We start from the raw sequence: 27,765 nt of genomic DNA, 5'->3' as shown, positions 1-27,765 counted from the left end.
TTATTTGGAGATCCCAAGATCTAGGTTCAATGGGCCAACTCGAATTATGTTTGTGACTCGGTTAGCAACGGGGGGAGTAATATTATACTCTAACCCATTCCTATATAAAGATGCATATCCGCCCGAGAGAACCGGGATAAGTCAAGCTTTTAATGATTTACTATATCTTGGAAAGTTATGTTATCCAAGTGGAGTATTGCGGGATACTCTTTATAGAAATCACCTATGTTAGTGCGAAGTGGGGCCGCTTCTATGAGAATTTTAAAGGCAAATATCTCAAAAGCACTATCTGAAACCAAGAAGTGTTCAAGGCCAAAATGAACACAAACGTGAGAACCAACAGTATTCGAGAAGGTACTGCGTGAAGATGATTGTCTAGGTTTATACAAGCGGTGACGGTTCAAGGACATTAATTGAAGTCTCACCGATCGTCCAATTAAATCCGATCGTCTTTCACTCAAAAGGCAAGTTCAAGGCCTCCCATGCTACTTGACGTCGCGGTATCTTTTCATTTGTAAAAAACAGAAATCCAATGTTTATAATAGAAGAAGCCAAATTTTCATTCATGTGGGGATTGTTAGAAAAATGATTTGCTCAAATCCATTTAAATATGAATGAGTAGTTTGTCTCCCAAGTTACCCCACTTAAGATGAAATGGGTTTTTTTGAAACAAGACGTAATAAGAAAACTTTTCAACATGATGCATTTGTTTGAAGCGGTGCATTATGCCTAAAAAAAGGTGCGACCTTCGAAATGTGCATTTGGTTTGAAATAAAGGCATCATGCCGAAAAGGTGCAACCTTCGAAAATAGGCACCGGTTCAAAACGATTGTTATATCTTGAAATGGTGTGTCTTTTTCAAACATGTGACTTTTCAAAGAGTTGCTTACTTTTTCCCAAGAGTCATGAATTTGTGTTCTTCAAGAGGCACCACTCACCTATAAATAGTGGATGAATTTGGAGAGAAAACACACCGTGATCACAATGCAGTTCCGATCTTTCTTCTCCTCCTCCGTTCTTAGTCAAATACTATGTTCAGGTTATCGAGTTATGTAATAGACTTTGAATGAAGTCTTTCTATAGAAGGGAGATAGTTTTATCTTGGGAGATAGTTTCAAGCACCTTCAAGCCGTGAGGGAAAATCTGTCTTAAGGACATAGTGTATCTACACTAGAAACGGATTTAATTAAAAGTTTTACAAGACAAAAGGTTTGTATAGTTTGGTAATTGGTAAAGAGTAAGTACAATTAAGTTGTATATTCCTAACACCTTCTATTCCAAGTGCGGCTCCTATGCATCCACCTATGAATCTTCAACGGTGCTCCAATGCTGCAACTTTTTCCACTACCCACTCCATCTCCATCACTCACCCCTGCCCCTACCCCGAATTATGGACTTGTTATAAGCAAAGATAAAGTTCGAGAGGCAGTTATGAGGGTTCTTCAGGTTTGTCTTCAGTCAGTGTGCTCTTGTACATTCGCTGGTTGAAGTGATGTGGCACTAATTGATTTCATTTACTGAGTAGATTTATGTATTTGTGTTCTTACAGAAAGATGAATTCATTGACATGTTCTACCAGGAGTTACTGAATGCCCCATTATTCATGACTACAGTAAAGTTTCAATCTCAGTTTTCTGTTTTTGTAGTTCTGGTGGAATTATTATACCTAGGAATAAATGTGATAGTTATATATTATCTCGAAATCTAACCAACCTACTCTTCTTTGGCTTAGCTGGATTTATACTTATCGGGATCATTTGACGAAATTCCGAATCTTTCCTACTTTTCTTCACTATTCATGCCTTTCGGTCAGCTAACACTATTGTTTTAAATTCTACTTTTTGGATGAAATTAGTGGATTATTATATTATTATTGTTTTGAGGAGGCTTTTAAGAAGAGCAAAGAACAAATGTCTGCCAGGTGGACAACTGTACAAGACTGGGACATAGTATGAACTAAAACGGGTTTTGGGTAACAACAAAGCAATACCGTTCAAATGAATCCAAACACTTGATTTAATAAGTATGACCACTAACTACTTCAGAGGTCAGACAATGCAAAGTGCCACAAGGCAAAAGCATGACTAGTTATGCATTAAACAACTGGGGTATATATATAGGGTGATGAAGCCAAGTAATGTTGTGAAAAAACAAAATCAAACTCTACAGCGATCGGGAGGTACAAAGCCAGAACTGCTGAAGAAGTAGAAATGGTGGTGGCAAAGATTGCTGTAATTTTGGCTATTTCATCTGGATGGAAAGAAATCAGATTTGAAGAGGATTGCTCGAAATAATCAGAGCTTTGTCTGGCCATACATGTTTATGGGCCTTGGAGAGTTTGAGAACTTTAGTAAATAATCCTTTGTTGTCTTTCAATTCTAGTAGTTTTAATTGAGTCAGTAGGGAATTAAATGAGGATGCTCATAAGTTGGCAAGATGGCTCACCATCAACTAAATATGAATAATCTTCCGAAGTGTATCCTGGAATAGAATCTGGTACCTATGGTTTTATAAATTAAGTAATATATGGGAGATGTTTATCGAAAAAAAAAAAAAAAAAAAAAAAAAAAAAAAAAAAAAAAAAAAACAAACTCTGCAGTATGTTGCATTAGTGTTAATCTTGCCAAACAGGTAATAGATAGTGGCAAAGTGCGGTCCACTTAATGGTATATATTAGGGAGACTGTAGGGAGCAGTGACGTATGGTTTGCACCAACAAAACCCCTGTTTCCTAGGGATTTGCATGATGCATTTGCACTTCCAATTCATACAGATCTAATATCCAACCATTGCGATGCGATATGAACATTGTAAGCAAAAAAATGAATGTTAAAGAAAACATGTCACCAACCAATCACCCTTCAAATTAAAAATCTGGCTATTCCAAGTTTCCAACTTAAGCTCACTTGTCTGTAGCATGCCATAGGAATACATCTAAAGTACATAACATACTTTAAAATTTGATAATCCACCCAAGAATTGACTCATTAACAGCTCAAACAACATTGACAATCATTATGTTCGAGAACCCTAACATCTGAAGTAATTAAGTAAATCAAAATGTTGTAACCAGAACCTTAGGAAAAAAAATAAAAATGGGAAGGGATGGAATGTAAGAAAAACTTCTTCCCACGTTCTCTTCAAACCATTAAATCATTTGAGAAGGGATAAGGTGGATAATCCAGCTTTGGCTTGGATCTCTAACTCGACCATTACTGTGGATAAGGTTTTGGCCATTGTTAGGATCTTCGCGCTGTCCCAATTCGGCCCGTTGCCTTTGCCTACGTTCAGACAAAGTGGGCTCAATACAAAACGAACCACCGGTAACAACCGAAGCCCTCTCAACCACCAATAACAACAATCAAACTTTATACACGATTGCGTACTTTCAATACGCGGAGCAGGTAAACATGAATGGTTATAAATTTTAGACATTGGAAACTCAATGGGAAGTAACATTAGAGAAACACACTAAGCTTTCATAGGATTAGTATAACACCCCGGCTTTTTCTTTTGTTTTCCTAGTATAATAATAATAATAATAATAATAATAATAATAATGAAAATAGATAAAACATATATATGATAACTATCAGCTTAGGGATAAAAGTCCCGTAAATAAGTAGATAAGTTTCAACCCTTGTTTTTCGGTGAGGTTTGAAAAACTAAAAAAAGGGGATTCTCACGTAGAGTTTTTTAGGGGAAAACACAGCGAGGGTTTTAGAAAAAAAAATGGAGTTTTACTGAAAGAAGAAAAGGAAGAGTTTTTCTGTTAGCTAGCTAATAATCGGAGCGCGCTACAGGTGAGTAGATATATTATGTTTTGATAAAGTTCTCGTTGTTTACTGTAGATTGCATGAGGATGGAATCAATATGATTTTTACTATTTATATACTGTTGTATGAGTCTGATTATACTGTATACTGTGTAGTGTTAACTACGTATACAACTTTGAATAACCGTCTGTTCCGGAAAACTTAAAACGAGGGTATTAAATCGATGAACGCTGCTGAAAAAAAAACAGTGGTCGACTTATGTATTGGCTATGCGCTTTCGCCAAAAGCCAAAAGAACCAACTCACACTATTTTGTTTTGTGTGAATGTGATTGTTTATGTTTACTGTAAATGTTCTGGTGGAACTAGATAAGTATCTATCGTCTAATTGAGTGTATTGGACCGGGTTGATGGTTGTTGGTGTCGTGAGATGGAGCTTTTGCAGAGCAGTAATGGCGTCCAGAGTTTTGGTGTTGTTTGAATTATTGTTTTGCTTGAATATTGTTGTTGTGATTGTTGTTGTTTTGATTGACGGAGGATTAGTTGTAGTGGAGTGCTGGAAATTGGGTGTTGTTCGGAGCTTAAATGGTCGTTAATGGCGTCGAACGCCATTGGTGAGCAGTGAGGGTTTTTGGGTTTTGAGTATACCCTAAAGCTTTGGTTGTCGATGGGGATCAAAACCCAACGGTTTGGTGGTGATTGTGGGCTGGACAGTAGGGCGGATTGAAGCCTTGAATCCGGCGTTAATGGCGGGGCGAATCCAGATCTAGTTTGGATTAGGATAATTGACCTAATGATTTGTGGATTTTGCTTTCATTAAATGTTGTTGGTTTTTGATGGGGAGTATTTTTGGTTAGGTTTGGAAGATGGTGGTGGTCGGAAACCGAACTGGTGTGGTGGAGGGGATGACTGCGATTTGGATCCAGTGCTCCCCATCTCACCAGTGCAACTCTATTTTGGTTGGGCCTTGGGCCGAAATCTATTTGGTTTGGGCCGGTTTCAGTTTTGGACTTTAGGCCAAGTTTTTAGTTTTTAGTTGGGCTGGTTCTATTTTGTTGGGGCAGTTCTAATTTTGTTTACATGGGCCGGTTTTCTTTTATTGTGTGGGCTGGTTTTATAAATCCAAGTGGGTCAAGTTATAATTTATGAACAGTAAGTTTAGATTGGGCTTGGGCCGACTCAGGCAAGTGGGCTTGAGTGATTTTTTTGGGTATTCACTCATGGGTTTAAGTTTAGATTGGGCTTGGGAAAGGCCAAGGGTTTTGGGCCTTAGTCTTTGGGTTTTTGGTTAGATTGGCTTTGACCATAGTTGACTTTGACTGTTGACCAGGGTTGACTTTGACCAGTTGACCTAGTTTGCCTTTTAACTCGGATTATGCTTTGGTCTATTAGGAGAGGTCTAGTGCTATAAGCGTGCTTGGCTTTTAAGCTAAGACCTTTTTATATATACGTGTGCTAACTACTATGTGATATTTCAGTTTTATATACGATGCTATGACACTTAGACATTGATATTAATAACACGTAAACCAAAAATATAAGAAGCAAGAAACTCCTTCGTTTTCTGAAACAATATACTTATGACTGAAGATGTCATGTGATAGGTGGGCATTTATTGAATGTGCCATAAATGGCCCGTTAGCATTATAATTGGGTATTCATTGACTGTGCCATGAATGACCCGGGTATTCATTGAATGTGCCATGAATGACTAGATTGTTTGGACTGCCCTAGAGAGGAACTAAGGTATTCGCCTTGCGGGTTAGTTGTATTCCTTGAATGTGGCGGGAATGACCTAAGGTACATGGGTACTAAAGGGTAGGTGTATAAGAAAAGAAATTGATTAATTGATAAGAGAAATTGATTTGATTATGCGAGTGTGTTTGGGCTTACTTTTGAATACCTATAGGATATCTATATATGTTATATAGAAGTTCTAACTTTCTTTTGGGAGGGTAGGACTTAATAACATTTTGTCTTGAGGGACGCGGTCCTACCCTTATACAGCAGTGGATATCGGTAAGTTTTAATTCAATGACTTAGTTATTAAAACAAGTTATTATAATGAGTTAATAAAATGGAAGTCTTGCTTGGGAAGAAACCATGCCGATTGAAATGACGGAACTACCTATCTTCCAAACTGAGAATGATTAAGTTAGGATATATTTAAAGTGATAGTTTGATAAGTAAAGACTGGAAATGTTTATATGTGGTTAGTCTACTCATACCAGCAAATTCCATTTTGCTGACCCATGTTTGCTTTGTTTTGGCAACGTGGGTGTGTTCTTGGGAACATAGGTGGAAGGCAGTGGAACCATGGCGTGTGATTTGGATTCTTGCCTGGAGCAGTCCGTTAGTTCTTTTATTAGGTTTGATCTTTTTGGAAGTATGTAATAACGTAGTTTCATATTCATATAACATGAGAATACGATGTTGAAAACTGTTTTTTTAAGTTTGTTTGATGTTTTATTGGGATGGAAGAAAGTCTTTTAATAAAGTGATGGTTGAGGAATTTTGGAGTTTTTTTGTTGTTAAGTTGATCATGTTATGATGTGGGTTTTCGATTTTGGCATGTGTTGTATTCACCCCGTCATAGCCTGAGTTTTACACAATTGAACATAGTGATGTTTGAGATATTTATATTTCAAATATTATTTTTTTTTTTAATTGTTTAGAAATTCGGGCTGTGACAATTAGTGGGTGATACAATAGTAAATAACAAAGGACGTAAACTATTTCCACTTAGACTATAGTCTCAACTCCCTAAAGTTAAAACAATGGGCAATCCATTCCAATCCTTTGTTGGTTCAAATAAAGCTCAATCTTCCCAGATGAAAATTATTATGCCATGGGACTCTCTAATCTTTGTTGAGCATACCCTAATAAATTAAACCTTTTCGTTTCTAACATGTAAGGCAAAAAGAAGTTGCTACATTTTTACGTTTAACACCCCACTAACGCTTACGTAATATATCATGTTCACACAATACACAAATTAGCAAGCATAAAAAATAATTTGATGAATTAAGTATCAAAAGAAATTTTATAGCATTATGACATAAACAGTCTAATGATATTTCTACTTACCTTGTTCACACCATCTGTATTAGTCAATACCCAAGATTTCAAATTCTAACAATACTGCCATCAAAACCCGCATTAATCAGAAAAAAAAATAAAAAATGAAATTAGGCCTATAACACTGCTACACAAACACCACACATTACGGTGAAAGCAGCGGAACCTTTCCTTGAAGTCAATGGATTCTTTCGAACCACAAACACATATTACACATGGTTAATATTGAAGAATAAAAAGAAAAAATATTGGGCATACATATACGAAGGCACTTACCTTTCTCTGGCATCTTTTCAAACAACAAATATCACGTTTTGATATTTTCTTAAGGACAAGCATCAAGATAAGTAATCAAACCAACACCACCAAAAAAAATCCTTCCAATTCTACTACAAAGTTGTAGCACATAAGTATAAACCTGTCAATGACATTAAATGAAACCTTAATAAGATGCATATAATTTTTCCACATTGGAAGAGTATAATCAATTGTTAGTACCTTATGTTAGTTTCATACATGTTTCATATTAAATCTTGTAAAACAATAACCATTCGTATTGACATTGTAGAAGATTTCCACATCATCAAATACTAAGTTCTAACATTTTCATCTCATCAACAAAGTAAAGCACCACCGTAAGGCAGATAAATGAACACTTTGCCCCATAAAAATGAACCATGAACAGATAAAAAATGAATACAATCAGTCAAATGAAAACAAATAAAGTAAGATAAGTACAACCATGAACAGATAAAAAATGAATACAATCATTCAAATGAAAACACATAAAGTAAGATAAGTACAATTAATATTATGCGGGCAAGTACAATGCATGTACCCTAAAGTTTAGAGCTATTGAGTCGGACTATGATGTTGTGCAAAAATAAATTTTAATCAAAACAAATAATACAAAGCCTGAAGTATATCATATGTGGAAGAGGACAATAAGTAAAGAGATGGCTTGAAGAGAAAACCGTACAATTATATCCATAGTTTTTGTCGGCCTTCAGTATGAAAATGTTTTAAGTGTCATTGAGGACCGTACGAAAAAAAAAACAGACATACACTTTTTTTTTTCCTTATTTTTTATTCGTTTCTCTAAGAAAAAATGGAAATGCATGAAAAAAAAGGATTGATTGGTGATTTTCGCACACAGAAGTTCTAGAAGCTGGAAGATATATATCTGTACCTTAGAAATGGATCCTAACTTGATAGCTTGGTTTGTTTTTTTTTTTTTTTGGAACGGTCGAGTATAATCACACCCACCACAGCCAGTACCTGTAATCCCAAAATGCAGTATGCACTTGATTTCGAACACGGAAAATATACTACCGCAAAAGCGACTTTACATTATAACTTGGTCATCCATGACTTGTAGAAAGAAAGAGGAAAGATGAGGCATGTACCTATTAGTTGAGGATCAATCCTTGTGTTGAGATTAATTGTGGGAGAAGCTTTTTAATGGTGGAGAAGAATGGTTATATATTGTATTAGTTCGTGGAGCTCAAAAACTGGAATGATGATTTTAAATATTTTTCCAGTTGGCGTGTCAACGTGTATAGAGAGCATAATAAAGTTAAAATCATAGCAAGTAAATCTTGATTTGCTCTTATGTTGAGTAATAATTAGCTTGGTAGCGTTGGGTTTCTAGCGTATGCAGTTAATCTAATTAATAATGAAAATTGAAAACTGCAATTACTCCCCACTATTACCACATACAGGGAAACTGCACTAAGTCAACTCAAAGAGACAGAAAGAATTGAATGATGAATTAATTATAGACACTATGTGCAGTAGAAATTTTAAAGGACTTACGGCGAAGTAGACTTGGAAGTTTCTGCATAAAAATGTTGCATATCTGCAAAGCGAGTATAGAACAGATCATTTTACCGCCTATATTATGAACCATTTAGTTGAGCAAAAGCAATTTAGTTTATTTCTAGGAGTCGCAACACATGCTAGCTACATCCCATGGCTCTAACCAAATAACATATTATTGCATAAGGATGAACAACAATGACTACATAGAAGAATGACATACTCACATTCCGAGCATCTTCCAATCATTATATAATTGATTTCAAAACTTCGAATCGCTATTGAAGGGGTAATATAAAGCATAGGAACCGCTGACCTAGGCAAAAAAAGATTAGATGAAATCAATGAGTGTCCCGGACTTAAAAAGTTATATTTCCGAGGTTTATTTCATCAAATCCCCCCCAAAAATTCTTGAAAAATCAAGAGGTTTCCCACTGATAACCCAAAGAGAAAAGAGAGAGTGCATGCCTTCTCTTTCTTTTTGAGGGAGAGGTGTGAATGTGTTACTATTGTAAACAAAATCCATCAAGAAACATTCGATCAAATGTTAACACAAAATCATATATGTTGTCAAGTTAGTGCGTACAAATGCAGGAACAAATGTTAACAGCTTCTTTGGGAATACTCATACGTAAAAAAAAAATCTACAATAATAATGTCTAGAAAAGGAGACCATTGAATAGGTATTTAAAGGTGCATATTGGTTGTTCTTATTAATATTTTCAGATTACATTGCTATTCTATTTCAACCACCTCTTCATTCCTTTCTAATATGTGTGAATGAATGGAATATTGCTACTTAAATAACAATGATCTAGTTCATCTAGTTCAGTCTTTATATCAACTCTTGAGGGTTCCTTTGCACCACCATATCACCTCCTTGCATTCCTATCTCATGGATCCAAAAGTTATTTTGTTCAAGTTTGACAAAGCACGACATCACTACTGTTTCTTAGCAAGTGGTTACATTAAGGATATACTTATTCCAAAGGTGTAACTAATAATGTGTCGGTGGTATAAGCATGGTACACAATTGCATTAAGAAAAAGAACAATAGAAGAAAAAGGTACACGAATGTAGGAAGCAAAAGAAATAATAGATTCTGTTAGAATGTCGCATGGTTATTGTATAAGAATATTCATCATTCTTCAAGACACAAACCAAAAGTTGGAAAATTAATTGTACTTCTCTCACCAAATAATCCAATCCAAAAGTTTCTCATAAACTTGAATTAACTACAAAATGTAAAAGATGATAAGAATAACAGAATCACATACCCAATATATAGACTCTCATTAACATTCATTAATGCAATTTTGTGAGAAATTTTAAGATTCTCATTCTCATCTAATAGGAAATTCTCTGGCTTCAAATCACGGTGGGAAGCACCATGGTATGTGTGATGTAAATCATTGCACTAATCATTTGTTGGAAATACTTTAATTTGAAATCAAGGGTTTCCTGACTTACTACTTTGGAGAGCTCTCACTTTTCAGGTTTCCTTTTGTTTAAGAATAGAGATAAGAGGAAGAGAAAGGTTTTTCTTTTGGACTTTCTATTTTTTGGGTTTTTTTTTACGAACAATTGAAAATAGTGTGTAGTTGATTTTTTTTCCTACGCAGAGTGACGTGTCAACATTAGAGTAAAAAGGGGGCTGACGTGTTTGTTTCCTTTGGGAGCATTCTCAACTACTTAAAATGTGTAAAAATATTGTTGTTCATAACATTCACTTATTGGTAAAAAAAAATTAAAAGGCTAATAGAAGTCCATCCAAATTTTCAGCTAGTTAAAATTTCATGGCATTCTGAGATTTGAACTATGACCTAAAAAATTTAGCGAAAAAAGGGACCTCAAAGGGCTGTCAACGGGCCGGACCTGAACGAGGACACACCTAGGTCGGGGCCGGCCCAAATCATATTTGATATTTTGAGTCCAAGTCCAGCCTAGGTCCTATTGGGCAAGTTCGGATTCGAGCTAGGCCTAAATCCGTTAGCAATACATGAGAACTGTTATTTTTGTCTAAAATTTATTCTTGTGTGGCAAACACAATCTATATATATATATATATATATATATATAAAAGCTCGCAACACATTCTCTCTCCTCACCATATCGCTCTATTTTGCACTCCCAGTAATATTAGTGGCTCCTAAAAAAGAGGAGGTGCTAATAATTAGAAACACCTCCCCAGATTTGTTTAATTCTCCTTCTTCTATTCTCAAATTATAATCACCTCCCTAATACATAAAAGTTTCGGCCAATTTCAAACATATCGAAGAAATATTAGAAGTTTCACCGTTTTAAAACACAAAATAACAAAAGTGTTTTAGAAATAAAAATTCTCCCAAAACCACCATCGAGGGGGTTTTGACCCAACCGAAGGCGGATTAGTGCCAAAGAGGCTTGACCCACCCGCCTCTTTGATAGTCGAGCGTGGGTGGAAAGAGTGTCGCAAAAGACCGACTTGCCTTGAGAAGCAGTTGGGTGGGCGTGCTTGCCCAGAAGCAATACTTAACACCATGGAAGCGTCAGGCAAAACAACAAATCTACCCGATATCTTCTTCCTTCCAGCGCCGGGCAGAACTGCTCACTTATTTCAACCACCCCACATTAGCGATCACCGGCCAAATAAATAATAGTAGAAGTGCTTACACGCCATGGTTTTCATCAAAATGGAGTGCGATTTGTCAGGGCAAGATGGCGAAGCTCGGAAAAGGCAGATAAGGTTCAGTCATGACTCTATTCCTAGTGGCAGAAAATAAGCACATCTTCTTAATGTCTATCTCCAGCACAACATCATAGTAGTAACTAAACTATGAAAAATTACCTATCCCCAGTTCAAGAACAGAAGACAACAACTTCTCCGAATCCCTCACATTCTTACAAATCTTTACCGCCCGGCATCATTCGACCCGGTACTCCCATCTTTCCAACCAAGTGGATCATAATAACAATCCAATATCCTTAACCTACATAAAAAAATTGATCCAAACCCATTCAACATTACACAAAAAAATCATTTTCAATCTACTGAAAACGAATCTCCTCTTACCAATTCTTCATTGTATTGATATCAACTCCTTTATTTCTCAGCAACTCATAATATAAAGATAGACTTCTATCAAAAGCAATTAAGACAAGACACCTATGTAAAACATAAAAAGTAACATATAAGTTAACCGGACAAAAACAAGTTAAATATTGAAGTAAATTTAGGGTGTTAAGGTGAAGTTTACTTAGATTGTGACTTTTTGCAGATAAGATGTTTGATGAAAGGCTGCAGAGAACATGAGTTAAGGCTTGGAAACCGTATTGAGGACGGTAGAAGGTAAGTTTTTTACTGTTTTCTTTGTTTTGTTTGCTGAATCAACTATCTCTACTTTTTTTTATGTAAGGTATATGATAATTTTTAGCTTGCTTGGAATTGATGCTAAAACCTTACTTCATTTCATTCCTTATTTGATTTTTTCGATTGAAATTTCTTTGTTATGAAAATTTATTCTCTACATGAAATTGGTTGTACATATTGATTTTTATTTTAATTAATAAATTTCATTATCTAATTTGCTTAATATAAAGATTGATCCAAATTTTCCGATGAATAGCTCATTTTGAAATTATCTTATCTAGGTGTGAATTATTTGTTAAGATTACCAGGAAGAAATGGGAAATATAGAAGTTGTTTTATATACTTAAATTGCTTTAATATACTAATAGATCAAACTAAGCATACTTCGTCTTTGATAAAATGTGTGAAAGACATAGTAGTTTGTGATTTTTGTATATTTAGTAATGTCCACCTAAATGTGAACGTTTATCGAATTAGTTAAATTTCATATCGTTTATCATGCTCTTGACCTCTATCAACTAATTAGCCAATATGCTTAATTTGTTTGTTTGCAGTGGGAATTTCATTTGCTATTTCAGAATGGTGGTTGTTATTAGCTATGATTAATGCAAAAAATGTAGCTATGTGTGTTCTACGTACTTTATATTCTTCTCTCGCTCTAGCTCTCTACTCCTGCACAAACTGATAAGATTAAGTGAGATTAGCACCATTTTCTTTATTTTATCATTTATCTTATTTGTTTAATTGCTTTAGTAGTTTAATCAAACTGCTACTGTTGTTGTTGTTGGTGTTGCAGCTTCAGTGAACTGTTGATCAATTTAAATTGGATGGTACGATTTAAGTTTATTGGAGTTCTTGACTTGAGTTTACAAAAAAAATGTTAGTATTCCACACATGATATAGAATTGTTTGTTCTTGATTAAATAAAGATATGTTGGTTTCTTTTTCGTTACAAATTTAGTATGTCATTGTTGGTTGTAAATTCTTGAGCGACACTTTAGTGCTGCCATTTTCATTGAATTTATGGCATGTTATAATGTTATATACAGAAATACCAACCTAAAAGTCAATTTTTGAAAAAAGTTAGTGTAATGTTTGGGTTCTCACATTTCATGTCATGTAGGTCAAATATTGAAAATAATTTGGTGCGACATTTTGTGTGGTTCATTGGTTTAAGTATGACATTTTCAATTAGTTTTAGGAATTCGTTCATATTTCAATATTTTATTTCTTAGTTGATTTATGTTTTGGTTGTATTGAGTATTGGAGTGATGGGAAGGTGGAAAGTGGTGATAACTGATAAGGACTTGCCAAATCAATTTTGGGAAGGACGATCATTTGAAAATATGCATGGAGGTCAGTTGTTAATTAACCTTTGTACAAGAGGAAATAGGTGAGATAAATTATACCAAAGTTCAGATTTTTTTTTTTTTTTTTGTTTATTATTATTATTATTTTATTCATATTAGATTTTGCTGCAGAGAAGGTGAGGGAGTATTCCAACAATAGTTATGTAGAAGACCATCAATAATCCCGAGATGAAACATTCGTACACCATTAGTGTCATTGAAGCTTGGAAAGCTTATGAATAAAATTCACTTTACTGTTGATCCTCATATCATATTTAGGAAATAGGTTTGTCGTTTGATTGTTATCATAGATTTTTTTCATATTGCTTTCATTAGAAAGTAAAAAGTCGTTTGTTGAATGTTGGTTCCTGCCCATTGGCATTGCTTTGTTGAGATTGTAATATGATTCTTTTATTTTAAAATATGGATCTATGAGAGAAAGGGTAAAATATGGAGGCGGCTTAATTTCATAACTATTTCTCTCAAATTGCTACAATTTGGCCAAGCGTATATCTTGGTTATTTTTGCAAGCACATTTTGATCATAGGCATTTGTCTTATACATCCGTACAAATAACATCATGCAATAAGACAATTTCCCATCTTCCTTGCCATAAGGCTACGTTTGGTTTGCGGAATTTGGACTCCTGGAAAGTGGATAGTTGTTAACCACCTAAACCACCATGTTTATATTAGAAATTAGAGTATCATCGCCATGTTTATAGGAGTGAGAGGGAGTATTGTTACCATATCTTCTGGGTGTTTTAAGGAAAACTTCTTTTTTGAAAGATGGGAAGTTGATTTCCTCCAAAACAGCCCAAAAAAATCGCGATAAACCCCTACTCCTCGTACAAATGTGATGTTTCTCCTATTATCTCTCCAATTCTCATGAATTTGGTTTCCTTGAACCAAACGAACATAGCCTAAATCTCTTCACGTATATGTAGTAAGTCTTCAGATTTCTTAATTAGTTGACGGTCTGACTTATGAGATTTAACCATTTTTAGTATTGTACCCTCTAGGCCTCTATGTTTCTTACACAACGGTGCTTCGTTTTTGTATGAGTTAGCTAACATTACCTCTACTTAACAGCTAAAGCATGCATCTCCTTAGATTTTGCTATTTCTGTTGTCAATGCTGATATTATGTGTTTGTATGTGTGCTATACCATTGAATTGACTTAAGGACAAGAAGAACATGATGTTTCTGCTATCATAAGCTTGGAAGGCTTATGAATAAAATTCACTTTACTATCGATCCTCATATCATATCTAGGAAACAGGTTTGTCATTTGATTGTTATCATAGATTTTTTTCATATTACTTTCATTAAAAATTAAAAAGTCGTCTGTTGAATGTTGGTTCCTACCCATTGTTATTGCTCTGTTGAGATTGTAATATGATTCTTTTATTTTAAAATATGGATCTATGAGAGAACAGGTAAAATATGGAAGCGGCTTAATTTCATAACCATCTCTCTCAAATTGCTACAGCTTGGCGCAAGCGTATATCTTGGTTATTTTTGCAAGCACATTTTGATCATAGGTATTTGTCTTACACATCCATACAGACATCATTCAATAAAACAATTTCCCATCTTTCTTGCCATAAGGCTACGTTTGGTTTGCGGAATTTGGACTCCTAGAAAGTGGATAGTTGTTAACCACCTAAACCGCCGTGTTTATATTAGAAATTAGAGTATCATTGCCATGTTTATAGGAGTGAGAGGGAGTATTGTCACCATATCTTCTGGGTGTTTTAAGGAAAACAACTTTTTTTTTGAAAAATGGGAAGTTGATTTCCTCCAAAACAAGGCCCAAAAAAATCGCGATAAACCCCTACTCCTCGTACAAATGTGGTGTTTCTCCTATTATCTCTCCAATTCCCATGAATTTGGTTTCTTTTAACCAAACGAACATAGCCTAAATCTTTTCACGTATATGTAGTAGGTCTTCATATTTCTTAATTAGTTGACGGAGATGCATGCTTTAACCATTTTCAGTATTGTACCCTCTAGGCCTCTATGTTTCTTACACAACGGTGTTTTGTTTTTGTATGAGTTAGCTAACCTTACCTCTACTTAACAGCTAAAGCATGCATCTCCTTAGATTTTGCTATTTCTGTTGTTAGTGTTGATATTATGTGTTTGTATGTGTACTATACCATTGAATTTACTTAAGGACTAGAAGAACACGGTGTTTCCGCTATGAACAGGTGGAGTTCTTGGTAATAGAAAAGACTATTCGTTAATAAGATTACAAATATCTATTTCATATACCAGTTTTTAAAAACTTATCATGACATATTTCTTATGCCATGGCTATACTTATCAAGAGTTGATGGCGGCTCAATAAAAGATATGCTAACTCTTTAGCGTCCTGGAGGCACTGAACTTTTTTTTTACAATTAAATTTCATTTGTATCGTGCACAGGGGCGGATCCAGGACTTGCAATCAAGGTGGGATGCTACTAGAAATTGTCGCTACAAATTTTTTGCCCCTGATCGTGCACAAGTTGTGTTTTGGGATTTATGCATAACTTTTGAAGGATGAACTTTGAGATGCTTTTGCATGCATTATTCAGAGGAAGAAAAAATGCATGAATTCCATTTTTAGTTTAATTATTGATCATGGATTCCACTTATTTCAAAAGTTAAAATTATACATGTTTTGGTGATCAGAAAGTAGATTATAAAAATTTCAAAATGTGTGCCATGATTTTATAATCTAAATATACCATTATAATCAATTCCAACATCTAAGTTTGCTTCATGATCCATTTTTCTTATATGTGCAAGTCAAATAACAGTTAGCGGTGAATATTCTTAATGTAACTTCTTAAAGATTCCGATCCAAAATATTTCGTAAGCAAATCAACTGAATTTAGTGTCCTTTGCATGCCTGCAGCTAAACATTGTGAGAAATGTTGGTTTTAACCTTTCTTTGTCATCTGCTTCTAAATATGATGGAGAACCCATATGGGAACAACTTCGAACATATCCCCGCCCAACACCTAATGTTTTGTGTATTTTTGGGACTTGACTTTTTGCTATGGGATCTACCAATGCGCACTTACTATGGTTTGTAGCAATTCTTTTGCCGTTAAATTTTTTTTAAACAGGTCTGTTGATCATCATATTTTCTGTTTTGTTTTGCTTTTATATTATTTCTACTTGATATACCCGTCTCTTCATGTCGGACCAATTCAGAATAATCATTCAAAAAGCTTCGACTATTATACATAGGTATAAGATATGTAGTGACATACTTTAATTTATTGTAGCTCATATTATTCTTTCTTAATACTTTGAGAATATTAATTGCACCTTTTGCAACATAGATGGCCAAGTCAGATTACTACTACCAGTTGAATACCGAACTCAAGTTACTTACAAGGTCGACAACTTTACTTTGTTATCAACTATTTGTTCCTTTAAGATGGATACATTGGGAATTCTCCAAAGGTTTTCATTACTCTCATATTGAGTTTGTCCACTGCATGCTTGGGGGGTTATATCTGGGTCACTTTCATTTGGTGGAATCATCACGTGCAAGTAATTTCCCTTACTTTTCTACTGTTTTAATTTGGCTGTTTTGTTCATGTATGAAACTGAAATTTTACTAAAAGTTTCTCTCTGTAGTCTTTTTAAAGTTTGATTTGTAAAGAATATGAGGTTAATTTAGTTTTGTGAAAGGATACTAGCCTTATAGATTTTGGATTTCATTCTGATCGATATTTGAAGGGCTACATATCAACTCTCACTCCCTCTGAGGTTAGTATTGATGTTCTTAGAGATTGTTTGTTTTTTAAATGTTTGAATAGTTTAATGAGTTTTGTTGAGTGTTGTGTTTGAAATGTTGAATAGCTAAATGGGTTTTGTCCCTTTATGTTAGAATTTTTTTGTGAAATCTCACGTGCTGGATCAAATAAGCAATATGGAAAGTCGTTACATACTGAATGCCTCTATTTAGATTACTTTTAGTTTTTTACTTGGATTGTTGGAATATGCAATTTCAGTATTCTTTGTGGAAGCTTGCATATTATGCATGGATGAAACTAAAAGGGAATTCATGTTACCCTTGAATACAACCATTCCCATGGATAATATAGGAACCACACGTGCATAAAAGGTGGAATTATTGATGTTTCTATGTGATTGCATGAGAAAAAAAATGCAATTGTTCTATAAACTACAAACAAACTTAAAAACTATATGAGAGTTCATAGTCAATTCAATAAATTTTTAAAAGCTTTTGCATGTTTTAATTAAAAACACAAATATATGGTCAATGTCCCCTTGCTACTTACCAAATATTTAGACTAATCCTTTTTTTTTAGATCACCAAGTGAAGGACTTCGGGTATCTATTACAACTCGGTCTTAATTTGCTTTAACATCTGTTTTCGTTTACCAAGTCACAGAGAAAAAACGCCAAAAAAAACATCTAACTTGAATAAAAATCAGTATGTCTTCCCTGTTTTCACTCGAAAAGTGAAAGCATTTGCCCTAAAGACTTTAAAATGTGTTAGAAATAAAGTATTGTACTTACTCAAATATATTAACGGGTGTATCTTAGGTCGTGACTTCATTGCCACAAACTGGAGAAATGGAAGAGAAGGGAAAGAAGTCGTTAATTCACCAAGTCAATTCCATAGCACGACATCCTATTGTGCCTCCCCATCGAAGATATACTATGCCCCCTAATTTGGTATATATATGTGCCTCCTAATCAAAGATTTACTCTTTCTCCATCTGTTGTACCTCATTGCCACAAACTGGAGAAAGCAAGAATAGAGATTATTTCTTTTTGAGAACCATCTCTTTTGTAAACAAAATGCTAAATGTATCAAGTCTAAAAAAATCATGTGTATGTGGTTTGCTTGCAGGTACCAAGTTAAATTGCCAGAATTTTTCAACGACATGCTTGCAGTCATTGCTCCATGACACATTTATCTATAGGGTAGTAGAATGGTGTGCAACCATCATAAGTTGTTATAGGAGCTCCTAATCAATTTAAAGTTGGTGAGTAGTATGCATAGAGGGGAGAATGAGATAAATGAGGAACTCAATCAGTGGGCTTGGAGTATTTATTTTATTTAATTTTTCTCTTTCGTTACTAGAATTAGTCCTAAGTGAAAAATTATGCAAAGTCTTCTTGAATGTTTAATAAGTTGTCTTTTAGTTTTAGAAGTAATTTGTGTTATGTATAAATATGAAGTTATATATCTTAGTATGGTTGATCTATGAGAATTGTATTATTTTGATTTTCAGGTTCTGACAGGATTTAAAATTGGGGTTTTTAGATAAAACCCCCCAAAGTTTGGTACACTTTGTAAAAAACCCCCCATGATTTGAAAACTCACACTTAATCACCCACTCCGTCCCAATTCTATTTCTCTCATATCCCTATTTTCGTTATTGACAACTCTACCCTTTGGGGCCTCTATAAATTCCACCCTAAATTCCCCAACTCCAAATTCCAAATCAAGTGAGAAATTTAGGGTTTACGCATAAGATGAGCAAAATGGGTGGTACCATACTATGTAGCATACCATTTTTTGGATAATACATACTATATAACATCCTGTTGAGCCCCATTATCACTTGGTTCTCACTATAAGTTTTGGACTGTCAAAGTAAGGATGATACATATTATATATCATCCATTATTTTGAATGCTACATACAATATACCATCCTTTTGAGCACCATTATCACTTGGTTCTCACCATTCTTACTAGATCTGATAAAATGATATACCCATATTCTTGTAGGAGCAATAATATATATATTCATGTATACTTCTCACAATCCTTGATTGAATTTCAATAGCATAGAAGCCATGTTACCATGATAATTGCATCTCCATTGGGTACATTGTTTTATAGGGACACACATAGGGTAGCAGATTTGTTAACATCTTAGGAAGGAGTATTATTTGTAGCTATATCTAAACTAGAGAAAAGTTTAATATTGTTTGCTCCGTCAGTATTTTTTGCTTTTCTTCAACAAGACGCTTAAAATTTCATATTCTAATTATGAATTGTTTCCTTGGACTTGAATACCTTGGACTTTAATAGCTTCACAATTCTATGGGAAACAATATATATATTATGTCCTTTCTGCGTCACAATTGTTGCAATATATATATTGAGTTTAATTAAAATTAATGCTTAAAATATCCGTTTTCTGGAAAACTTGAAAGAAATTATTTTGGAAAAAAAATGTTTGTAGTATTGAGTTCTTGGTTTGATATATTTTGATGGGGGTTTTATGTTAACGTTTGCTTCTACAGTTCTTCCCGCATTGATTAAGTTAAGTTTTATTTTGTTGATTCACTATTTTTTTGGTTATAAGATTGCTATAACTTTATGGCTATACTATAATAATCTGGCCATTGCAAAAAAAAATGTTTAACTATTTTTCATATTTCTACTAAGTTGTAAGGCCAAGATTTATGCGGCTCGCGATCAATAGGAAGATTCGGTGCGTACAATAACTATACTACACCACTAACGTATGTCTTGATGTATTCTGCTTTGGAGGGAATCTTAACTACACATGGAAGGCTGAAGGGTAAAAAATTCCAGTAATATTACGTCTTCTGAAGTGTTGCATGAGTTGGTTTGTCCATCTTCATGAAATCAAATATGACCATATGACATAAGACCTGTGTTATTGAGTATTAATTTGCACAATTGTTTACTTCATATGTATTTTGTGCATCTTCTACAATCTTATAATATGCAGATTGCATTCTTTTAATGATTGTGAGATTTTTGATACATAATAATAAAATGAAAAAAAATATATAAAAACAGACCCCGTTCGTTGAACGGGTCCAAAAATCTAGTACTAACCAATATGGCTTCCAATTTTTTATGTCAACTTTCAATAAATATAATAGATATATTAATAATATTAAATATAAAACACATAAACTATTATATATTTCGGGCCGGCCCATTATCGGATCGGACATAGGTATGTCTAGACCTGGCCCAATAATTTTATCGGGCTAAATTTAAAGTCTAGTCTTATTGGTTCGGATTCAATCGGGCTTCGGACTTATCCCGGCCCATTGACAGCCCTAATATTAGCCCTGAGAATCTGAAAATGTCAATAACGGTAATGTGAAGGGCAAGCTTTGTCCTTTCATTTACACTTTGGAGGCTTATTAATACTCTTATCATGAGTAACTATCAAATTGCTTCACTTTATACTCAGTTTAACATTTAGTATCACTATCACATTTTTTAAAAAAATGTTAACTATCACTTAATTAGTTTTTGTCTTTTGGATTTGCAACCCACGGCAGTACCATTCCGGAGAAAATTTGATGGCATCCTTGGACCTTCTTTTTATAGATAACAGACTTTTGGACTTTGCGTTTTTTATAAGCCTGACTTATTAATTCCTACGCAGTTAATTTGCCCGCTATTGTGGGCTTATGGACTTTGCGTTTTTTATAAGCCAGTTATCTCTGTTTTTATTTTATTTTTATGGTAGTTGTCTTTGCTTCACTCCTACGCAACAACGCAAGTTATATTTTTTCACGTGGGGCCAGCTGTTATTTACTCCGTGTAAATTTTAAGTGGTTCGTAAATCTTAGAGCAAATATAATAGAGAGATGTTATTTTTTTTTTTTTTTTTTTTTTTTTTTAGATAAAAGGGAAACACTTCCAAACTAGGAAGTGCTCCCCAGAGAGTGCATACATAATTCAATCAACGATCTTGCAGTAACATGGTTTAAGCTATAGTGCGGGGGGGCTCGCTTGCCCCTAGCCGCAAGCGCATCAGCTACAACGTTTGAGTTTCTACTAATATAATAGAAGGTACAAGCATCCAAAACAGAAATACTGGCATAAATGTCATGAGCCACCGAAGTAGCTCCCCAAGATAGGTTTGTCCCTCTACTCTCCAAAATCTCAGCAAGTCTCTGACAGTCTGTCAAAATGGCGATGTTCCGGATCTGCATACGTTGTGAAAACTCTAGGCCTCCTTGGATGGCTCGAGCCTCTGCCTCTTCTGGATCAGCACTTATGTCTCTGTCATGTCCCGCACCAATGCAATAACCAAAGTTATTCCAAATAGCAAAACCTATACCTACCTGTTTAGTATTACTATCCCACGATGCATCTGTAGTGAGGTAACAACAATTATCGGTTATATGAGGCCGGGCATTTATGTGTTTGTTTTAGCAAACGGCTTCTCGATGTTAGTGATAAAAGTTGAAGCTTTGGAGATGATGCCAAAAAAATTTGTTTGTTTGTTGTTGAAGATAAGATCATTTCTGCTAGTCCATATGGAGTACATGATTGAGGCAAGTTCACTTAGGGTGTCTTTAATATCATATTTAGAGTTTAGCCTAGTGGTGATATTTGTGATGATGGAAATGATAGAATCATCGCTATTCCAATGATCGGTTCTGATAGAGAGTTTAGAGCCATACCATATGTGTCTGAGCATGACACAATGAAAAAGTGCATGATGAGTAGATTCCACCTGATTATTGCAGCGTGGGCAAGTAGCTGAGGAGATGATATTCCGATTTACCAGATTTTCTCTTGTGGGCAAGCTGTTTCTGATTGTTTTCCAAAAGAACAATTTGACTTTCTCCGCTGTGTTGAGATTCCAGATGCTTTTCCATAGTTGCCGATGTTGGTTTTGATCTGCATTTGTGCTTTCACTGAGGTATTTGTAAACAGACTTCACTGTTAGTTCTCCATTTGTTTCTTCTAACCATCTGATAGAGTTGTTGTGTTCTTGTCGACTGAGAGGCACTTTCAGAATTTCCTTGACAGTGGTTGGGAGAAAAATGCTATCCAAAACATTTCTTTTCCACGAGCGGTTTTCTGGATCAATGAGGTCAGCTACGCACCTATATGGGCCTACAGGTGGCATGGGTCCCATGGGTTTGTTGTATGGTAGAGTTGGTATCCAAGGATCGAGCCAGATATCGATGTCATTTCCCGTTCCAATATGCCAACATAGCTTAGGGAGGATCGCATCTCTTGCTTTAAGTATACCTTGCCATATCTTGGATGCCCCTCGTCTAGGGCATTTTACCCTCAAGATCGAATTTCCCCGGACGTACTTCTTTAGAAGGCTTACCACCCAAGGTTTGTCCGGTTCTTTAAGGATTCTCCAAAAAAGTTTAGCTTGAAGCGCGAGATTGTGATGAGATGCACGCCTTATCCCCAATCCCCCACTTGATTTTGGTAAGCATATTTTGTTCCAGGAGATATAGTGCACCTTATTTGTGTTGTCTTCTTTTCTTCCCCAAAAGAAACTAGCATTTAGAGAATTCAACTTGTTGCATGTAGATGTTGGCAGTTGGAAAACTGACATCATGTAAGAGGGGATGGCCGAAGTGACTGCTTTAATGAGCGTTACTTTTCCAGCTTGGGAGAGTAGCTTGGCTCTCCACCCTTCCATTCTCTGAGAAACTCTTTCTAGTACTTCAGCAAAATCAATACGACTCTTGCGTCTGAGGATTAGCGGGGCTCCCAAATATTTTTCATGGGTGATTGTTTTCCCAATTTTCAGAATTCTTTTCACAATGCGTTGATGACGACGGTGGGTGTTGTGACTGAAAAAAATACCGGACTTCTGGAAATTTATCTCTTGACCTGAAGCATTTTTAAAGAGCTCCAGAATATCCTTGAGATGATGTGTTTCTGCAATATTTGCTCTGCAGAAAATGAAGCTGTCGTCTGCAAAGAGAAGGTGAGACATAGGATTGTCACTCCTACTGATTTTGACCCCATGGATTTGTTTTTCTTTTTCTGCTTTGGAGAGCAGACGAGAGAAAACTTCCATACAGATAATGAACAGAAAAGGTGATAGGGGATCTCCTTGTCTGATACCCCGTTCGGGTTTGAGGAAGCCCATGGGTGATCCATTTATCTTGAACGAAAGAGAAGTAGTAGAAATGCATTGATTTATCCAATTCCTCCATTTCTCGGAGAAGCCAAGGGCTTCCATAGTTTCTAGAAGGAAACTCCATTCAACTTTGTCGAAAGCTTTGCTCAAATCTAGCTTGATGGCCATACAACCCGATGCACCTTTTTTTCTTTTCAGAGTACGAACAATCTCATGAGCGAGCACAATGTTGTCAAAGATTTGTCTTCCCTTTACAAAAGCACTCTGGGACGGAGAGATAAAAATGTCCAGAAGAGGTTTTATGCGATTTGCAAGGATTTTGGAGATGATTCTGAGGCTTACATTACAGAGGCTGATAGGTCGAAAATGGTCAAGAGTTTCTGGTCGCTGGCATTTAGGTATTAAAGTGATGTTGGTGTGGTTTAGCTCTGCCAAGATGTGATCGGAGTTCATGAAGCTCTTGATGGTGTTAAGGAGGTCGGAAGAAATGATATCCCAATACTTCTGGTAGAAAAGAGGGGTAAAACCATCGGGACCTGGAGCTTTATGGGGGTCCATAGAGAAAAGAGCTTCCTTGACTTCTTCTATAGTGACCTCTCTGGTGAGGTCATTATTTTGTTCATCAGTGATGACAGTGTCAAGAATGTTAAGGTCTCTAACATGAGTTTGGGGATTTGAAGAGGTAAAAATGTTTTTGAAGTGCTCCACAACTGTATCTCCAATACCACTTCGCTCTTCAACCCAAGTCCCATCCGCTTTTCTAATCTTATTGATATCGATCCGATTTCGTCAAACAACAGTAGAGAGATGGAAATAACGGGAGTTGGTCCCATCACAGTGGAGCATCGTATCTCTAGATTTATCTCGCCATAATTTTTCTTCAAGCTGCGAGGCTTGATTAAGATCCTGTATCAGATTATTTTCAACAGCTGGGTTTGTCTTTGGATCGAGTTGGCACTTTTTAATCTCCTCTCGAAGGCTCTGGATGCGATGGTGAATATTTCCAAACACATCTCTGTTCCATTTTTTTAAGTCATTCTTGACTTTCTTGAGCTTATTGCAAAAACGATAGGATTGTGAACCTCGGTATCTGGTATTCCAGGCTTTGGATATCACATGCTTGCATTCTGGTTCATTTATCCACATCGATTGGAAATGGAATTGCTTCCGTGTCGGGGCCGGATCGGAGGTGGCTTCAAGTAAACCACTATGGGTCCATGGTCAGATTTAATAATAGGGAGATTTATAGTCCTTACATTTGGAAATAAGACCCTCCATTCTGTATTCGCGATAGCTCTGTCTAACCGCTTCTTTATGAGGTTCGACTCCATTATTTTTGAATCTCTTATTTGTCCATGTGAAAGGAACACCTTCATATCCAAGATCCACAAAATCTGCAGAGAACATAAAGTCCAGAAGGTGGGCTGCTTGAGAAAAGCTGAACGGAGTTCCGCCACTTTTTTCCGCTTGACATGTGGTCTCATTTAGATCTCCAACAATAAGCCACGGCAAGTTGTGGTTTGTGGCAAGATCCTCGAAAGATTTCCACAATTCCGGCCTTTGGCTTTTTTTCGGGTGGCCATAAGTAAAAGTGCATAGCCATTCCGTGTCAACCGGATTGTTTTTTACAATAGCCGCAATATAACGCTCACAAGAATAAATAATCTCGAGGTCTATGTTGTTGTTCCATCCGAGCCATAGACCCCCATCAGATCCATTTGCAGGAAAAAGTTGAGTGTTGAAAACCCGAGAGAGGAGAATCTCTGCAGACTTGTAGACGATCTACCCCTTGTCTCAAAGAAGAAAGCAAATATCTCGATTTAAGGGTGGTTAAGTGGGTTTTAACCTCTCGAATTGTCGCGGATGTGGCACTTCCGCCGCAATTCCAAGTTTAAAAATACTCATAGCACTTATGCACACATACACGCATCGCCAAGGGATGCTAGAACCCGTAATAAAACTAAACACAAACCCACAAGTGAGCAAAGAAATACAAACAAAGACGCATACACATAGAAAGAAGAATGGACAATATGCCGGGCTAAAGACGATCAAAACAAAGCTTAGCTCACCAACATGCTACAGCTTGCATGCTAACGACAAGCAAAAGCCAAACAAAAATAAAAAAAGCGACAAAGCGTGAGCTAGCTAGAACATATGCTACAAAGATGCCAAAGTGCAAACAGATGATGATTTGCCGAAAACGGGGATCAAAGGACTCTAAACTAACCCTTAAGAAGGGCCAAAAAACAACAAGAGATGCTATTAGCAATATCTACTAGTGAAAAAAAAAAAAAAAAAAAAAAAAAAAAAAGAAGTATTACTGATTTAGGTTAAAAAAATAAAGTGGATGCAGAAAAGCTTATCTGGAGAACCAAGCAAATAGAAAATGATGGCTAGTTTCTAAGAGGCCAAAGAATTGAAGTCGATCCCCCATCACATGTTTGACCTTGCACCGCGGTAGGAATACACCAAGGTTCGACTACTCACGGATCAATAGTTTGGACAAACGGAATTGAAGTCTATTCACCGTGGTCGGATCAAGAGTCGCGGCTACTCAACAGATCTTGCGAAATATGGCGAGGGCGCGAATCCGTCAAACTACAAGAGCTTGGACGAATCTAGACACCTCAAGGAGGACTAGCCTCTAGCAGAGCTTAACTCTTCGTGTGAACCTGTTGAAAGAAAGGTGGAAATTAAAGAAAGACAACTTTTTTTTTTTTTTTTAGGGTGGGAAGGAGATTTTCAGGAGAGAGTGGTTGAGGATTTGCTCAGATGAGGGGAACCCCAGGTGGAGTTGTTACTCCCGGTGATGGAAATGGAGTTTAGACTCCGGTTGTGGTGCGACTAGCGGAGGTGAAAGAGCCGTTAAGGCTTCAGAACTTTAAGAGCCGTTGCGGGGTGAACGATGTGAGCTTATGCATGCATGAGAGATGTTAAATTGGGTTGCTAAAAGTGTCACATAAGTTCCATACAGATTTTTTTGCTAAAAGTGTCACATAAGTTCCACACAGGCCTTTTAGTTTGCTCAGCCAAATTTGACATAGTTTATGCCGTCCGTCTATTATTTTTTTGAATTTTTTAGACAAACACACGGACAATAGAAATTATGTCGTCCATCTCCCGAACTTATTATACAGCTGCTAGTAAAGGTCTTAATTTTGGCTGGGTTTTTTACTCTTTCCAAATTTAAGACTTTTTTTAGCAATCTCATTAGAATGATATTTTTATAGTTAGAATGTTATATTTGCCTTTAACAGTCCACATAGTCCCCCGTTAGACTTGCTCTTATGCTATCGCTGCTTATAAAATAAGTTAACGAATGAAGTGACATAAACAAGCTGCGCAAAGGTATTCTTTAAAATTAGGGTTCAGAATTAAACAATCTGGTAATATCCTTTGATCTATCTCAAATAGAGTTAATTTATAACTGCAGATGACAATAATGAGTTAATGGGAAGGGATCAAGGGAAAGGAGCAGTGGTTTGATCTTGTTTACCCTCTTTTGGTGGGCAAATCAGAAGCATGTTACTCTTCGTTAGTTATTTTATACACAATATTCGTAGATGAGGACCGTTATTACCTGAACGATTATGGACAGACAACAATTGAACGATTATCGACTTTGTAGAGACAACAATAACATGTTTCATGCTCCTGGGTAGTTAAATCGACAGCCCTTAACTCGGGATTAATCGGGCGCGATTTTTAAATCAAAGCACCCCCCAAAAAAGTTATTTATTCTTTGTCTTCATTTTTATATGTTTATTTGTTTTCTGATTTCAAAATTTTTTATCAACTATAGAAATTGTTTCATAGTTATTTGACTTCAATTATTGTTTTTCAATCTTTTATTTTAACATGTTTCAAATGCAAAACATCATTTTTTTATTTTTTATATTAAGTTGTCATCAAGTATTCAAGTGGGTTCTTCATATTTTGTGAAGATTATTATCGGGAAAAAAATCGACGTTTGCATTTTTGGAGAGAGTCGTGAAAAAAAAAAAAAAGTGTCGGGGATCACCTACAACTGTGCTGAAATTGGTTGGAATCATTTCACCTGGAGACTTTGAGAGTCGTGAGTGTGTCGGGGATCACCTACAACTGTGCTGCCTGAGGGATCATTTCATGTCTTTGTAGATTGTGTTTGAAAGCATGTTTAAAAAAGTAGTCCTAAGTTCATTCACGTGATTTTTGGCTTGAATTATTTTTTTTTTTTCATAAAAGTTTTTTTTTTGACAGTGTACATAGACAGTGAAGGTGTTACGATTGAGTTTGAGGAGGATCATCTAATCTGTGCTGCCTGAAGGATCACCTTTATGTCTTTGTAGATTGTGCTAAAAAGCCATTTATTTAGAAATCTTGCCTCACTGTTGATTTTTCCAAAAGTTTTAAATTTTTTTAAAAAAATATGAGTTCTACAATTTTTACGAGTTCTTTGTGTAATTTTTGAAAAAAACACTTGAAAACTTTGTGCCTCATTATACCCCTTTGAGCGTGTTTTCGTACTCATTGG

At 35.7% G+C, this 27,765-nt stretch overlaps 1 long non-coding RNA gene across 1 annotated transcript; it reads left to right on the top strand.

Annotated features, from left to right (window-relative positions):
- The first annotated feature begins 11,503 nt into the window (after window positions 1-11,503).
- On the top strand, window positions 11,504-12,960 carry LOC147514189 (uncharacterized). The gene is made up of 4 exons (XR_015217469.1): window positions 11,504-11,584; window positions 11,927-11,997; window positions 12,573-12,712; window positions 12,815-12,960. It is a non-coding gene; the product is annotated as an uncharacterized LOC147514189 (long non-coding RNA).
- Window positions 12,961-27,765: the final 14,805 nt, after the last annotated feature.

The sequence above is a fragment of the Coptis chinensis genome, chromosome 3, assembly GCF_015680905.1.
Source record: "Coptis chinensis isolate HL-2020 chromosome 3, ASM1568090v1, whole genome shotgun sequence".
NCBI classification, from domain to species: Eukaryota; Viridiplantae; Streptophyta; class Magnoliopsida; order Ranunculales; family Ranunculaceae; genus Coptis; species Coptis chinensis.
This window is presented reverse-complemented; position numbering and strand designations above follow the sequence as displayed.